At 40.3% G+C, this 18479-nt stretch overlaps 1 long non-coding RNA gene across 1 annotated transcript in view; it reads right to left on the bottom strand.

The window, feature by feature from the left end:
* LOC142747945 (uncharacterized) overlaps positions 1-18479 on the bottom strand; it is a 46987-nt gene that overhangs the window by 14465 nt on the left and 14043 nt on the right. Inside the window, exon 2 of the long non-coding RNA XR_012882097.1 lies at positions 11679-11775. This is a non-coding gene — a long non-coding RNA (uncharacterized LOC142747945). The remainder of the gene's footprint in view (positions 1-11678; positions 11776-18479) is intronic.

Below are 18479 nucleotides of genomic sequence, written 5' to 3'. Positions count from 1 at the left end.
TTAGTATATAGGTATTATAAGTATGGCAGAGTGCACGTGTCCGCAGCGTCTGTCAGATAAGAAGTGCAGCCTAAATGCAGAGACCGCTGGTGTCAGCAGCAGTCATCTAAGTAAATAGATATTGAGTCCAAAGACCAATCATGAGTTAAAATTATAAGAGTAGCCCCTGCACTTCTTTTCTGACAGACGCTGCGGACACGTGCACTCTGCCATACGTATAATACCTATATACTAAGGTGACTTCTGCTGATCCCAGAGGCTGCACGCCTTGTCTGGTAGACGTTATATACACATGCACCCTAGGGCTATTCTATCTCTGTAGATAATGCCACACTGCCCTTTGTAGATAGTTCCGCAGTGCCCACTGTAGATAATGCTGCAGTGCCCTCTGTAGATAATGCCACAATGCCCTCTGTAGATATTGCCACACTGCCCACTGTAGATATTGCTACAGTGCCGTAGATACTGCCACACCCCCTTAAAGATAGCACCACCTCCCCCCTGTAAATAGCACCATTGGGACTAACTCTAGGAGTTGAATCCCCAGCCAGAGCAAAGGCAATTGGGGATTCCGCTCCAGGAGTAGCCACTGGCATCACTGTCCATATATACACCGCGTTCCAAATTATTAGGAGGTCATATTTACAGAAATCAAAAGCTCTTTCAATAAAAAAAAACTTAACAGGCCAAGTTACATGTTAACATAGGACCCCTTCTTTGATATCACCTTCACAATTCTTGCATCCATTGAATTTGTGAGTATTTGGACAGTTTCTGCTTGAATATCTTTGCAGGATGTCAGAATAGCCTCCCAGAGCTTCTGCTTTGATGTGAACTGCCTCCCACCCTCATAGATATTTTGCTTGCGGATGCTCTAAAGGTTCACAATAGGGTTGAGGTCAGGGGAACATGGGGGCCACACCATGAGTTTCTCTCCTTTTATGCCCATAGCAGCCAATGACACAGAGGTATTCTTTGCAGCATGAGATGGTGCATTGTCATGCATGAAGATAATTTTGCTACGCAAGGCATGGTTCTTCTTTTTGTACCATGGAAGAAAGTGGTCAGTCATAAACTCTACGTACTTTGCAGAGGTCATTTCACACCGTCAGGGACCCTAAAAGGGCCTACCATCTCTCTCCCCATGATTCCAGCCAAAAACATGACTCCACCACCTCCTTGCTGACATTGCAGCCTTGTTGGGACATGGTGGCCATTCACCAACCATCCACTACTCCATCCATCTGGACCATCCAGGGTTGCACGGCACTCATCAGTAAACAACACGGTTTGAAAATTAGTCTTCATGTATTTCTGAGCCCACTGCAACCGTTTCTGCTTGTGAGCATTGTTTAGGGGTGGCCGAATAATAGCTTTATGCACACTTGCAAACCTCTGGAGGATCCTACACCTTGAGGTTCGCGGGACTCCAGAGGCACCAGTGGCTTCAAATACCTGTTTGCTGCTTTGCGATTACATTTTAGCAGCTGCTCTCCTAATCCTATTAATTTGTCTGGCAGAAACCTTCCTCATTATGCCTTTATCTGAACTAACCCGTCTGTGCTCTGAATCAGCCACAAATCTTTTCACAGTACGATGATCACGCTTAAGTTTTCTTGAAATATCCAATGTTTTCATACCTTGTCCAAGGTATTGCACTATGTCACGCTTTTCGGCAGCAGAGAGATCCTTTTTCTTTCCCATATTGCTTGAAACCTGTGGCCTGCTTAATAATGTGGAACATCCTTCTTAAGTAGTTTTCCTTTGATTGGGCACACCTGGCAAACTAATTATCACAGGTGTCTGAGATTGATTACAATGATCCAAAGAGCCCTAAGACACAATATCATCCATGAGTTTAATTGAAAAACTAATAATTAAATGTTTATGACACTTAAATTCAATGTACATAATAATTTGGAACACGGTGTATATATATATATATATATATATATATATATATATATATATATGAGAGATTCGTCAAGGGCTTCCCCGGGCACAGTGCTTAAAGTAGCGCTGAGCCCAGGGAGTCCTTGGTGAGTGGAGGTTCCTTACTTCAGCATTGAGCTCTACTGTATATGCGTCCTGGGGACGCAGATACAGTTGACAGCGGGACAGTCCCAGATTCCGGGCGGTGTCCCGCTGTCCCGGGTGGCCGGGGATATGTCCCGCTGTCAACTGTATCTTTGTCCTCAGACACCCCGGAAAGGTTTGGAGGTATGCCCCGGGGGGAATGTAGTGCTATCTACAGGGGTGTGTGTGTGGGGTAATATCTACAGGGGGGGTTTGCACTATCTACAGTGGGCTGCGTGGCTATTGCTCACCTACCACCAATGGACTGTGCTCCTTTATCACGTCATGAAGGAGCGCCAGTGAATTCCTCCTTCGTCCTGATCTCTCCTCTCACGAGGGAGCTGCGGTGCCCTGCGGGCCACAGATGACAGACTCAGGGGATGCATGCGGCCCGCGTGTTTGAGAACCCTGGATTAGATCATGGATCATAGAATATCATGGTAGAGAAAGAGACTTCATTTACAAAGAATGAGGAATTTGTTTCCAATTTTTTTAAAATCTGTAGATAAATGATGCCATTCCTTATTGTAGCATCTATAAGCCCAAAAGAAAATATCATAAAATACAATGATAAAATTTAGTAAATTGTAATACAAAAAAACTCCTAAATAATTTGTTGCTTTGGCAATAATTCCTAAAGAGAATTTGTTGGTAAAGAACAGAGCAGTAAATACATATTTAATCTTTTCCAACTTATTTTCTCCGTCAATTATTTTTTTTTAATTAGCTTTCTATGATGTGAATATTTATTTCTGCTTTCTTTGGATTTACAAAATGTAATTTTCATAATCTATACAAGAGCACTAATACAAAAAATGTAAATAACTTGTGCTAGAAAAAACTGTTGGTTTCACTGCAAAACCCTGACAGAAATTGTAAGTTGACCTTCATATTTCTTCAGCGGATTCTCTGCTAATTCCACGTCGGATTTTTAATCAGGAAAAACCTGTCGTGTTAACAAAGCCCTAAGGCTGTCACCATAACTTTCATAGGGGTAGTCATAGAGTTTTAGTTAGTTTAGTTATGCCGTGATAATATTTATCACCAGCTTAGGGGTACTGTGAGGGGAAGCCTGTGTGCCCCATGTGTAATAATAATACAAATAATAATCTTTACTTATAAAGTGCCAACATATTCCATTGTGCTTTACAATTGGGAAAATATTTGTCAAGTAAAATGACAAATAACTAAAACAAATAAAAAAACAATGAGACAAAAGCAAAGATGTCCCTGTACATCAAAGCTTGCAAATTTAATGTACTGGGAGGAGTGACACATTAAGCACAAGGTGCTAATTTAATACAGGGGACCTGAACCTTGTGTTGGCAAATAAAATAGACTATATATGAAGGAAAGGGGATAAAGATGGGGAATAGCGATGTAACAAAAAAACTTTTATTATCTTTAAAAAAGATGCTACTGCATACTTAATTTGTTGGGTACGGTGTCCCCGAGTAGTAGTCAACTTGGGTGCAATGGTGTTAAAATATATCACGTATTCAGTGTATAAAATATTAGCTCGACTGTGCAAAGTATATTGTACCAGCGGGAAATAGGGTGAACGGTCCCTTAAAACACCCTATGTATTCAATACAATCCCACTTGGTTAGTTTTATTCTATTTTATTTGAAAACCACCAAATGGGATTGAGGGATGAAGAACAACATTACTTTAAATTCTGCACATCATTCACACCATACTGTGGTTGTGAACAGAGCAGTATGTATTGTCAATTCAAATGTAAATGGACTAAGGTGTAAAACACATTTGAATGTGATCTATCACCTACTGTGTAACATATCAGCGGTCAGCGATAACTGTGAATCAGTAATAGCGGCGTTTCTCGCTGCCCACTCTGCTGATTAACACTGTGCCCGGTCACTGTTTCAGTAAACCGGGTACTAAAGATATCATAAATCTCTGTAAACACAGCCTTCTATAGAAAGCAGTAGCAACATGTGAGACTCTCTCCCTGTGTGCTCCGATTGATGTGCGTGCTGCTGGTAAGCTGTTTGACAGCACAGCTGATCGCACCGCTTGTAACTCAATGCAAGCGGCGTGATTCACTTCCTGCTTCACTGGGTTACACTAAGCCTGGTCACTGGATTCAGTGAACCGGGCATAGAGAGCCTGCTGGTTAGCTGGTTAGCTGTGTGACAGCACAGCTTATTGCGCTGTTTATAACTCTGTGCAAGCAGTGTATTTCACTGCCTGCTTCGCTAAGTTACACTAAGTGCCCGGTCACTGCATTCAGTGAACCGGGTATAGAACGTCTATAAGGTCTACTTAATCCCTCAATTATTTTGTAAATTTCCCTATCTAACAGCCGGACTCGTCCCGACGCGCGTTTAGTCGAATGACTTTCGGCTTCTTCTGGGTGCGCGAGCACTGTCATTTCGGTGCCTCTTATTGGTCCTTGATGATTGATATCATTTTTCCGCCAATCACAGAAGAGTGAGATTTCAAGTCTCTCATTGGTCCGGTGATGATGGATGTCTCCCTTGACCAATAGCAGATTACTAAGTATTTCCTTAGTTTATTTGGCTTTCTTTTATAAGGGGATAACAAATGTATCCCCTAATCAGTAACAGTTCACGAATATTGTATACTTTTTTACTAGATCTCATTCGTTTGGTTTTGAGTGAGCTCTGTTATTACCCAAATTACCAAACCACAATATTTAACATTTTGTTGTGCAAAAGCGCAATATTGTATTAAAAACACCGTTTTATTCGAGGAAAATAGGCAGTCAGAGTTACATCCCATTGTTAACCATACTATATTATATTTTAACCTTTACTCTTTTTAATTAATTCATATTTCACTATATTTTTATAATACATAAATAGGTCCGCATTTTTTATATATAGAATCATTTCAGTTATTAACATTTTGTTATTTCTTTATTTTTATTTTAACTATTACCTTTGTAACTGATCGCTTTTACCTTTTTTTGGAGTGTATTAACTTGATGGAATTCTTCAAAACATTTATGTGTGTTTCGCTAAAAATATTAATAAGAAACACAATCAAAATTTAATGCCTCATTCATACCCTTTGGGTTCATAGAGTCCCTTCTAAAAATCCAATTACTTTCAGTTTTGAGGAGAATATTATCCAAATCTCCTCCACGTATACCAAGACTGACCTGACATATGGCCCATCCTTTTAGATCTTTCAATTTTGATTCATGGTATCTTTTGAAATGTTTCGCTACCGGAGAGGGTTGCAACGGCTTGCCTGTAAGTTTACAATCAAGTTCTTGTTTATCATAGTTCTTAATATTAATCATGTGCTCGCGTATTCTCACCTTTAGTTCCCTTCTGGTTTTACCTACATATTATAGGCCACACGTGCATTGAAGAACATAAATCACTCCTGCTGTACTGCAGTTTACATGTTCCTTGATGTGGTACATTTTTTCTGTGACCCATCCAAAAAGCTTTTTGTTTAACAAGTATCTTATAGGCTGTACAGAGGCCACAATGGAAGAATCCTGGGTATTTAGGTTTTCTTTCTTACACCTCTATAGAAATGACTTTGGACAATTTAATTTCCTATCGTTATCCCCTTCTTGTAACTTGATGATACTGTGTCCCTCAAGTGAGTTTTTAAGTCTTGATCTAACAAAAGAATTCCCCAGTGACGATTCATGATTTTATTCATCTCACTCCATTGATTGTGATACCTGGTAAGAAACCTAATTTTGTTATCTTACTTTTTCTCTTTCACGATAAATAATTTTGAATGGTCAGTTCGCAGGGCCTGGTTATACGCTATTTTGATCTTTCTCCTTGAATAATTTCTTGCATATAATCGTTATTTTAATTCTTTGGCTCTCACCTTAAACTTCTCAAAGGTGGAACAATTGCTATAAAATAATTAAAAAAGCTGACTGACATGGTCTTTAAGAAATCAGACAAAGGGGGTAATGCAGTTGTCTGGCCAAAGGATATGTATATCCAAGAGACGAGAAAACAACTGCACAACAAATCATGCTATAAAACACTCTGGAGTGATCCTACTTCTCAGTTCCTCAAGGAATATGAGGAACTGATCAGTGGAGGCCTGGAGGAGGGAGCGATCATGAAGAATAAGAAGGAAATACTATCTGTCAGTCATCCAAGGATGGCCACATTCTATATGTTACCAAAAAGTGTGTCCCAGCCCCCTGGTAGACCCATCGTGTCGGGCCTTGGATGCCTGACAAAAAAATTCAGCTAATGGCTAGATCATGAATTGAGAGAATGTGTGTATAGGTTACCATCCCACACAAGGGATCCAATGCAAATTCTCAAGCAGTTAGAGGGGGCGACTTTGGGAGAAGATGAGTTCCCTGTCACCTGTGATGTTGAAAGCCTATATACTTGCATAAAACATGATCTGGGCAGTAAGGCTGTGGATTATTTTCTCTCGAGGGATGTTGACTACATCCCTGTGAGAAGGGAATTTGTGAAGGCTGCTTTAAAATGTATTCTATCTCTGAACTACTTCATCTTTGATGATCACTTCTTCCTCCAGGTTCAAGGAACTGCTATGGAGGCAGCGTGTGCGCACACTTTTGCCAATCTATTTCTAGGTTGGTGGGAAGAAGTTTGTGTATTTGGAGAACATATGCATAAATATATGGATAATCTGATAATGTGGAAACGTTTCATAGATGACATTGTGTTCATCTGGAAAGGCACAAAAGAAAATCTGCTGGATTTTGTCGATGAACTGAATGCAAATGACATAAATTTAAAATTTACTATGAATTATAGTAAAACAGAAATCCCCTTTTTGGATATTAGCATAGGAATTAATAATAGAAGGGAGATTGAAACAGACCTCTATAGAAAAGACACTGCAACCAACAGTGTCTTGGATGCTGAGAGTGCTCACCTGCAGAGGACAATTAAATGGTATACCAAAATGGGAATTCTTGAGTTTACGAAGAAATTGTTCCACCTTTGAGAAGTTTAAGGTGAGAGCCAAAGAATTAAAACAACGATTATATGCAAGAGATTATTCAAGTAGAAAGATCAAAATAGCGTATAACTGACCATTCAAAATTATTAATCGTTAAAGAGAAAAAGCAGGATAACAACATTAGGTTTCTTACCAGGTATCACAATCAATGGAGTGAGATGAATAAAATCATGAATCGTCACTGGGGAATTCTTTTGTTAGATCATTACTTAAAAACTCACTTGAGTGAAACAGTATCATCAAGTTACAAGAAGGGGATAACGATAGGAAATGAAATTGTCAGAAGTAATTTCTATAGGGGCGAAAGAGAAAGAAAACCTAAATACCCAGGATTCTTCCCATGTGGCCTCTGTACAGCCTATAAGATACTTGTTAAACTAAAAAGCTTTTTGGATGGGTCACATAAAATGTACCGCATCAAGGAACATATGAACAGCAGTACAGCAGGAGTGATTTATGTTCTTCAATGCTTCAATACTATGTAGGTAAAACCATAAGGGAACTAAAGGTGAGAATACGCGAGCACATGAATAATATTAGGAACTATGATAAACAAGAACTTGATTGTAAACATACAGGCAAGCTGTTCCAACCCTCCCTGGTAGCGAAACATTTCAAAAGATATCATGAATCAAAACTGAAAGATCTAAAAGGATGGGCCATATGTCAGGTCAGTCTTGGTATACGGGGAGGAGATTTGGATAATATTCTCCTCAAAACTGAAAGTAATTGGATTTTTAGAAGGGACTCTATGAACCCAAAGGGTATGAATGAGATATTCAATTTTGGTTGTTTTTTTAATAAATATTTTTGGCAAAACACACATAAATGTTTTGAATAATTCCATCCAGTTAATACACTCCAAAAAAGGTAAAAGAGATCAGTTACAAAGGTAATAGTTAAAATAAAAATAAAGAAATAACAAAATGTTAATAACTGAAATGATTCTATATATAAAAAATGCAGACCTATTTATGTATTAGAAAAATATAGTGAAATATGAATTAATTACAAAGAGTAAAGATTAAAATATAATATAGTATGGTTAACAAAAGGATGTTTATATTTGTAAAAAATAAAAATAGGACCATCGGCGCTGCACGAAGAGACAGAAAATTGGACGACTTAGATGACCATCATGGCAATATTTAATGGAAGGGCTACGCGTTTCGACACCGAACCGGTGTCTTCATCAGGCCAGTACAGACTGTGCAGAAACATCATACATTTATATACATACTGGGAAGGAGAAAAGAACCGCCAAAAACACAGCAGGTCAAAGGTCAGGGGTCAAACACAATACAAAATTAACACATGACAAAGAAAGGACAATAATGATAACTAAAAATATGGTGTGATAACACCACATCAGACATAAAGATTCACATTTTAATAAATAGAAACTAGAACAATAATGACATTGGCTGAAAAGCACAGTACGGCTCACCTTGCTGATTTTGTATGAGGCGAAACATTAGTGAATCATTACCTAAGTGGTCCCAGTGGTAACCACAGCGGTAAATAGTTGATACTCAACCAAATTGAGCATGGGTTATTGATAAAAGATGCACTAAAATCGCTAGATTTTAGTGCCGCTGGAGTGGCGTCCCGGGTTGCCTAGCAACCCAGACAGCACTAGAGCCGGAAGTACGTACTAAGAAGCGAGCTGAACCGCATACAGACTTAGAGGCAAATAACTGAATAGTGACGATCGAATGTGTGGGAAATCCATTACAACAGGTAAGGGGATTCACAGTGGGTTATAATAAAGCATATTAAAATACAAGGACATACACAACCCCACATCTCTGGGTTAACACTTTTAGATCTTACCACGCATTCTACATCACCCCCCAACATTATCCTTTCCCCACACTACCATACTAAAATTCCTGACCCCATCATTTCCATTGATTCTTTGTCTTTTTTAGATCCTCTTTCCCCCCTTCCGTGCCCCCAATCATACCCGTTCTGTCACCACGGGTTCTTCAAAGCCCATTACCATTAACTCTAAACTCATATTTCACAAGAATTCCAAAGCTATCCTCAAAAAGAAAACTAGGGGTAGATATAGAGGTTGTAGAGGGGGCAGACCCCATACCAAAGGCTCTGCCACCATCGTTGAAAAAGAAATACAAACTGATCTAGTGAAAATTTTTAATCTATCCCAATACAGTCTCAATGATGATGAAACTGGTTTATTATCCAAGGGTCTGTCTTTTTGTCCTACTACATCCCCTGATGGATTTGAACTCTTTATGGATCTGAATAAATTTATATGCAAAATGACCTTTTTGCGTCATTTTGCTATGTCCCCACCATTGATATTGCCTGATCAAACAACTATAGATATTGGTACGCCAGTTAGAACTAAATTACAACCCAAATCTTCGTTTTATCCACTACATCATAGGGGCCCAGCTTTGGAGACCTTTTCAAATCTAGTGAGTACAGAATTTAAGAATTTAAAATCATCTTTGTCGAATAAAGACAATCTGTCCGGACCTCAACGCAGAGCCCTAAAAACTCTCCAAAAAAGGCAAGACATCATCATACGATCAGCAGATAAAGGGGGGGGGGGGTATCGTTATCCAAGATAGACATGAATATCTAAAAGAAGCATCCAGATTACTCTCAGACGACCAATTCTATGAAAAACTAAAGTCCAATCCGATTCCCAAATTTGAGACTGATTATAAAATTTTGATAGAGACCGCATTTAGGGATAATCTCCTATGCAAAAAAGAAAGGGCTTTTCTGACTATCCCTTTCCCCACTATCCCCTTTATGTATCATCTCCCGAAGATACATAAAGCTTTGGTAAACCCGCCTGGCCGACCAATTATTTCAGGCATAGGGTCCTTGACCAGCAATTTGTCGCATTATGTGGATATCCATCTCCAACCGTTTGTCTCCAAACTACCCTCCTTTTTGAAAGATTCAACACAACTTATTAGAGATCTTTTTGAATTACACACCCATAATGATATGTCAGACATTAACTTTCTTACCGCTGATGTGTCTTCTCTGTATACAAACATTCCTCATAAAAAAGGGCTAGAAGCTATCTCTGGGTTTTTAATAAATGATCCCTGTTTTTCTAATTTTCAACTTAATTTTATCATGGACTGTATAGAGTTCATTTTAACGCACAATGTTTTTACTTTTGATGGTGACTTTTACAAACAAATCAAGGGTTGCGCCATGGGGTCACGTTTTGCCCCCTCATACGCAAATCTGTATATGGGGCTGTTCGAAAATTCTCTTATACTGAACGAACATACCTTTAGGGATAAAATTGTGTTCTACAAGCGCTATATCGATGACTTGTTTTTTATTTGGAAGGGTGATGCATTCACTGCGAATAATTTTATAGACTCTTTGAATAAGAACAAGTTTGGTCTGTCTTTTACCCACACGTTTTCAGATAGTAGTATTGACTTTTTAGATTTGACGATCGAGAAAAAGGATGGCCGTTTTTTAACCAGAACACATTTTAAAACGGTAGACGTGAATAGCTACCTGGATTTTAAAAGCGCGCATTACTCACTTTGGTCAATACCGCAGAATTAGAAAAAATTGTTCTGATGAACTACATTTCAATAAGGAATGTGAAATTTTGAATAAAAGATTCCGGGAAAAAGGCTTTCCAAGGAGTTTATTAAAGGGGGCCGAACTGAAAGCTAGGACTCTGACTCAGGATGAATGCTTACAAATAAAAACAACTACATGTATAGGGAGCTCTAACAATATGGAACGAAAGAGTAATTTTATTACAACATTCAACAAAGGTAGTTCATTGATCATGTCCATATTCAGGAAGCATTGGCATATTTTGACCAATGATCCCTTCCTAAAGCCTTTAATCTCTGTAAATCCTAAAATCACTTACAGACGGGCGGAAACTATAAAAACCTAGTAGCTCCCAGTAAAATGTGTGGTACCAAAAAGACCAATCAAGCCCTGTTAGTTGATGTGAAGGGTTCCTTTTGTTGTGGCCGAAATAGATGTCTATGCTGTAACAATATCGCCAATAAGTGTACGGAGTTTGTTTCTATACTGACGGGTGAAAAGTTCCCAATTAAAAATTACCTTAATTGTGGAAGCACATATGTAATATATGTGCTTCAATGTACATGTAAGCTGCAATATGTGGGTCGGACAACGCAGACCCTAAGAAATCGTATCAACAAGCATAGGTCGAATGTAGGAAAAGGTTTTCTAAAACAAAGCGTATCACGACACTGTGCATCAAAACATGACTGCAGCTTTGTAAACGTAAAAGTCACCCCTATTGAGCAAATACCAGCTGACTTATCGGACAGATTCATTAGACTAAAACAGAGAGAAAATTTCTGGATATATAAATTGGGTACTTTATATCCTAATGGGTTAAATGATCTCACCGAATCATCTCTGGAATAAATTGAATCCTTCCTCTCATACTGATATAGACTTTTTTCCATTGCTGCTGGTCAGTATTACTATAAGCAGCTCTACCATGTAAATATAGTAGTTATCACTTTTTCTTATTGGATACTTTAAGCATGGATCGTAAATATATTAGCTATTTTTTCCTTATTACAATAACAACCATTTGATATTTTTAGTATGGATCGTAATTTACTTACTTTTTTGAATGTGATATTTTCAGTGTAGTTTCCTGAACTGTGTCTTTCTGGGCCACTATCGTGGCGTTCTGGCCGCGATCAACTATTTTCCCGTTTTCTGTTGGTAAAAACATTATGATAAACTTTATGTATGTTTTAAGTACGACACAATTTTCATCAAGACCATGGTCTGCTTTTATGTAATTTTTATACAATTTTTATACCTCTCATGTAATTATAACATATACGGAATTTAATTTATGAACATGTGTATTTTATATATTATATATAGATTTTTATGTAATTTTTATGTATTTTGTATATACGTTTTATTATCAATATCTTGTGCATATATACCACATCATGTTATGAAGTATAGTCAGCAATATATAAGGAATTTTGTTCTTTATCTCCCCTGGGTCACATGCCGCACCACGCTGTGCTCCATTGGCTATGTCAGGATTCTCTGCGTCAGCCGGGTTGCTTGGCACCCAGGGACGCGTATGTGTATGTCCTTGTATTTTAATATGCTTTATTATAACCCACTGTGAATCCCCTCACCTGTTGTAATGGATTTCCCACACATTCGATCGTCACTATTCAGTTATTTGCCTCTAAGTCTGTATGCGGTTCAGCTCGCTTCTTAGTACGTACTTCCGGCTCTAGTGCTGTCTGGGTTGCTAGGCAACCGGGGACACCACTCCAGCGGCACTAAAATCTAGCGATTTTAGTGCATCTTTTATCAATAACCCATGCTCAATTTGGTTGAGTATCAACTATTTACCGCTGTGGTTACCACTGGGACCACTTAGGTAATGATTCACTAATGTTTCGCCTCATACAAAGTCAGCAAGGTGAGCCGTACTGTGCTTTTCGGCCAATGTCATTATTGTTCTAGTTTCTATTTATTAAAATGTGAATCTTTATGTCTGATGTGGTGTTATCACACCATATTTTTAGTTATCATTATTGTCCTTTCTTTGTCATGTGTTAATTTTGTATTGTGTTTGACCCCTGACCTTTAACCTGCTGTGTTTTTGGCGGTTCTTTTCTCCTTCCCAGTATGTATATAAATGTATGATGTTTCTGCACAGTCTGTACTGGCCTGATGAAGACACCGGTTCGGTGTCGAAACGCGTAGCCCTTCCATTAAATGTTGCCATGATGGTCATCTAAGTCGTCCAATTTTCTGTCTCTTCGTGCAGCGCCGATGGTCCTATTTTTATTTTTTACAAATATTCTCGGGACAACAAACCCCATTTGTTGTGATTTGGACTTGGCAGCAGAAGCTTTATTACCACCACTACCTTTGTGTCCTTGGGCCAGGTGAGCGTTTTCTTAAACAAGGCTCCTCTGCCCCATCCTGCTTTTACTTTGCACTATGTGGCGCCGTGTCTCCTTTTATTTCCTATTTTAGTTTGTAAACAATAGGATGTAACTCTCTGACTGCCTATTTTCCCTCTAATAAAACTATGTTTTAATACAATATTGCGCTTTTGCACAACAAAATGTTAAATATTGTGGTTTGGTAATTTGGGTAATAACAGAGCTCACTCAAAACCAAACGAATGAGATCTAGTAAAAAAGTATACAATTATGTCAATCATTAAGGACCAATAAGAGGCACCGAAATGACAGTGCTCGCGCACCCAGAAGAAGCCGAAAGTCATTCGGCGAAACGTGCGTCGGGACAAGCCCGGCTGTTAGATAGGGAAACTTATAAAATAATTGAGGGATTAAGTAGACCTTATAGACGTTCTATACCCTGTTCACTGAATGCAGTGACCGGGCACTTAGTGTAACCCAGTGAAGCAGGAAGTGAATCACGCCGCTTGCATTGAGTTACAAGTGGGGCAATCAGCTGTGCTCTCAAACAGCTGCACGCTCGTCAATCGGAGAAAGGGAAAGAGTCTCACATGTTGCTACTGCTTTTTTTAGAAGGCTGTGTGTACAGAGATTTATGATATCTCTAGTGCTCGGTTTACTGAAACAGTGACCGGGCACAGAGTGTGAATCAGCAGAGAAGGCAGCGAGAAACGCCGCTATTACTGATTCACAGTTATCCCTGACAGCTGATATGTTACACAGTAGGTGATAGATCACATTCAAATGTGTTTTACACCTTAGTCCATTTCAATCCCATTTGGTGGTTTTCAAATAAAATAGAATAAAACGAACCAAGTGCTATTGTATTGAATACATAGGGTGTTTTAAGGGACCGTTCACCCTATTTCCCGCTGGTACAATATACTTTGCACAGCCGAGCTAATATCTTACACACTGAATACGTGTTATATTTTAACACCATTGCACCGAAGTTGGGTACTACTCGGGGACACCTAACCCAACAAATTAAGTATGCAGAAGCATCTTTTTTAAGAATAATAAAAAAAATTTGTTTTTGTTACATCGCCATTCCCCATCTTTATCCCCTTCCCTTCATATATAGACTTGATCTTAGTGGTGTAAACCTGATGTAACAATACAAGTGCATCCCTGTGGATACTTTTCCATATATGGCAAATAGAATAGAACCTGTCACCCAGCCAGTATTTGAGCCAACTTGAATATAATGTACAAAGTGATGCAATTAGGGTAGGTAGATGGGTAAATAGCAGTGTGGGGTGGAGATATTTGTGAGCAGGTCGGGTTGTGTATTGGCCATGAACTGTAGTTATGTGGCATAAGTCTCCTTGTGGAAACGAGTATTTAAGAAACACCTAAAACTGGCAATGTTACGATCGTCTGATGGTCTGGGGCAGTGAGTTCCATGGAATAGTTGCAACACAGGAGAAGTCCTGCAGATAGGACTGAGATGATGTAATAAGGGAGGATAAGAGTCGTAGGTAATTGGCTAAGTGAAGAGCATGAGTGAGTTGGTAAACAGAGATGAAAGCAAAGATATATGACGGTGGAGCATTGTGGAGAGCTTTGTAGACAAGGAGGAGAGTTTTGAATTTAAAGGGATTTTCCCATGTCCATAGGTTATGTCATAAATGTCAGATAGATGCGGGTCCCACCTCTGGGACCCACACCTATCTCTAGAATGGGGCCCCTAAACCCTGTTCTACCTCTTTGTGTTCCAGCTGATTTCTGACCATGAAGGAGTAAACAGCGTAGCTCACTGAGCTACGCTGTTTTCGTAAGCCCCATGGAACTGAATGGTAGTTACGGAAACAGCATAGCTCACATGCTACGCTGCCTCTGTAACTGACATTCACTACTATGGGAGTTACGGAAACAGCGTAGTTCAATGAGTTACGCTGTTTCCGTAACCCCTGACCATGTAATCAGGAAGTGGCCGGGAGTTAGCATGAGCACAAAAAGCTAGAACGGGATTTAGGGGGCCCCGTTCTAGAAATAGGTGCGGGTCCCAGAGGTGGGACCCGAATCTATCTTGCACTTTTGACATATCCTGTGGATATTAAGCCAAAAAATAAAATGTGGAAGCAGCACAAGTCCCGAGTCTGGTGCAGTGCACGCTGTCAAGCCAGGTAAACCCACTCCGGCATAATGCAAATTCCAAGAAAAGTAGTAAGACAACAGCACACGTCTCCAGATCTTCAAAGTGGTTTTATTGTCAAAACATCCACGGCAAACAGGCCAGTTTGCCGTGGATGTTTTGACAATAAAACCACTTTGAAGATCTGGAGACGTGTGCTGTTGCCCTACTACTTTTCTTGGAATATCCTGTGGATATGTCATAAATGTCCCTCGTGGGAAAACCCCTTTAATTCTGCAAGAAACAGGTAACCAGTGAAATGGGTGACAGAGAGTAGAGGTCTTAGTATAACTACTAGGCATAGAGATCAACCTGGCTGCTGTATTCAACCTGCATTCATGATGGATTGAAGCGGAGCCAGTCACTTTAGTGAAATGCTAGTTAGTAGAGAGTTACAGTAGTGTAGACGAGAAGTGATTAGGGCCTATATAAGTGTTTTAGCAGTGGTGAGGTAGGGATAGATATTAGAGATGTTTTTAGGTGAAAGCAGCAGGATTTGGCATGAATTGAATGTGAGGAAGAAGGACAGGTTAGAGTCAAGTATAACTAGGGGTGGGTTCCGGCCGGTTTGCCCCTGTTCTCCCGAACCAGTTGTTAATATTACAGCCGGTTCGGAGAACCGGGGTGATGCTGGAACCTGGAATCGCAAACCTGCACTCAATTGTATCCGCGTCCTTAGAATGCGTATACAATTGATTTTGCGAATACAATTGATTTGCGCCATTCAGCGCTTTAGCGATGATGCAGTCGGAGCGATGATGTCATCGCACAGCTGCGTCGTTCCACTAGATGAGGCCTGGCGTTGCTGGGGACACTTTTTTCTTTTACAGTGGGCAATATTGGGGGCACTATCTATAGGGGACTCTACAGGGGACTTTACAGGGGACTCTACATGGGGCACTATCTACAGGGGATGCTACAGGTGGCCCTATCAACATGGGACTCTACAGCAAGCTCTATCTAAAGGGGACTTTATGGGGGCCACTTTCTATGGGGGACTCTATGGGGGCCCCATCTAAAGGGACATCTATGGGGGAATCTATCTACAGGGACTCTACAGGGGGGCACTATCTACAGGGAACTCTATAGGAGGCCCTATCTACAGGGGCGCTATCTACAGGGGATGCTACAGGGGCCACTATCTACAGGGAACTCTATAGCGTGCCCTATCTACAGGGGGCACTATCTCCAGGGGGCACAATCTACAGGGGACACTACAGTGGGAACTATCTATAGTGGGCACTATCTACAGGGTACTCTACAGGGAGCACTATTTACAGCAGACTTTACAGGGGGCACTTTTTACAACATGTAGACTACAGGGGGCACTATCTACAGGGGGCGCTATTTATAGTCTGTAGACTACAGTGGCCAGTATCTACAGGGGTCACTATCTACAGGGGACTCTATGGGGGAACTATCTACATGGGACTGTTATGGAATTGCTATGTGAGTGATTCCCCAAAGCCTGCATATGAATCCGCAAACTCAAATCCGTCACAACTCTGATCAACAGAGTCTAAGGCTACTCTATGGTTTTCGCCAGAGCCAACCGCAAGGCAGGATGGTTTTTGCTGCATAGAACCCAGGTGGTTTTAGCAGAGTTCAGTATTGGATAAGAGGTACAATGCAGGCAAACCTGAACAGGATAACCAGACAGCCAGAGGGTAAACAGTAAGTCCAAATCAGAAAGCAAGTGGATGTTAGGTATAGCAGAGGTCAAAACCATAAGGGAGCAGATATTCCAAACCAGTAAGCAAGGGGTTATCCAGAGACAAGCCGAGGTCAGTTTCCAAGAAGTCCAGAATTCAGAGGTATAGGGTATTGTCAGAAGCTTGAGCAAAACACCTGAAGACAAGTAAATCACAAGCAAAGAACAAGTGGAGGAAGCCAGGTATAAATACTCCACCTTTACCTCTATTAGGAAGAAAGACAGAGAAGAGAGAAAGTCTCAATGAAAAACCAGAACTGCCCAGAAGCTGGAACAGTAGTCAAAGCGATCTTAGAAGAACAGACGTTTCCCAAACAGGGACACTAGGAGGCACTATCTACAGTAGGCTCTCTGGGGACCACTATCTACAGGAGCCTCTATGGGGAGCAGTATCTACAGAGGGCTCTATGAGCATCACTTTCTACAGGGGGCTCTATGTGGGCCACTACCTACAGGGAAAATTGTGAGTGGCACTATCTACAGGGGGCACTATGTGTGTATGTGCTGCTTTACTTTACAGTGTTTGAAACAATTTTATTCATATGAACAGTGTAAGGTACTATTATATTCAGGGGCACAGTGTGTAGCACTATTATATTCAGGGGCACAGTGTATGATACTATTCTATTATATTCAGGGGTATAGAGCGTGGCACCATAAGAATTTTATCTTCGTTTATAGGTGTGGAAATGTTGGAAAAGTGAGCAGCCAAAGACACCTGAGCGGCAAATTCTGCAGAAATGGGTCATGGCCAGGAGGCATCGTCATGGAAATCTGGACCCGATGGGAAAGAGAAGAGAAAAATAACTACTCAAAGAGAAGATATCACCTGTGAGTCACTAAATGTAAATATTTATTCTGCCTGTGACTGATCATTACTGTAGTCACTGTAGGATCTGCAGCGAGATGATGGGTGTATCGTTTTCTTTTGTGAAATAGCAACTCCCAGCATACCCTTATCATTGTTCAGGCCACACTGGGAGCTGTAGTTTTATGTCGTACAAACTTATATGGCAGGGGTTAAACGGAATTTGCAAATTATCTCTCTATTGAGCTGTATTTGTGCTTGTGTTGTATATATGTACTGAACTTGATTCTGTTATTGTATATATGTACTGAGCTTGGTTCTGGTGTTGTATTTATGTACTAAGATTGGTTCTGATGCTGTATATATGTACTGAGTCTGGTTCTGGATCTGTTTGTATGTACTACAATAATAGAGAAAAGACCCTGGCAGTTGGCGGGCACTATAACAACATATATACTAAATGGATGCCAACTGACAGAAAACCCTATTTCCCAACTACCATGACAAGGATTGATATCTTTATTAACAGGTTCCCGACCGCTGGCTGTGCGGTCAGGGTCTCTGAAGTCCGCCATATAGACTAAATCTACATGGGCCCTATCTACAGGGGATGCTACAGGTGGCCCTATCAACATGGGACTCTACAGCAAGCTCTATCTAAAGGGGACTTTATGGGGGCCACTTTCTATGGGGGACTCTATGGGGGCCCCATCTAAAGGGACATCTATGGGGGAATCTATCTACAGGGACTCTACAGGGGGCACTATCTACAGGGAACTCTATAGGAGGCCCTATCTACAG

This window comes from Rhinoderma darwinii, chromosome 3 (genome assembly GCF_050947455.1).
Source record: "Rhinoderma darwinii isolate aRhiDar2 chromosome 3, aRhiDar2.hap1, whole genome shotgun sequence".
Classification (NCBI taxonomy): Eukaryota; Metazoa; Chordata; class Amphibia; order Anura; family Rhinodermatidae; genus Rhinoderma; species Rhinoderma darwinii.
This window is presented reverse-complemented; position numbering and strand designations above follow the sequence as displayed.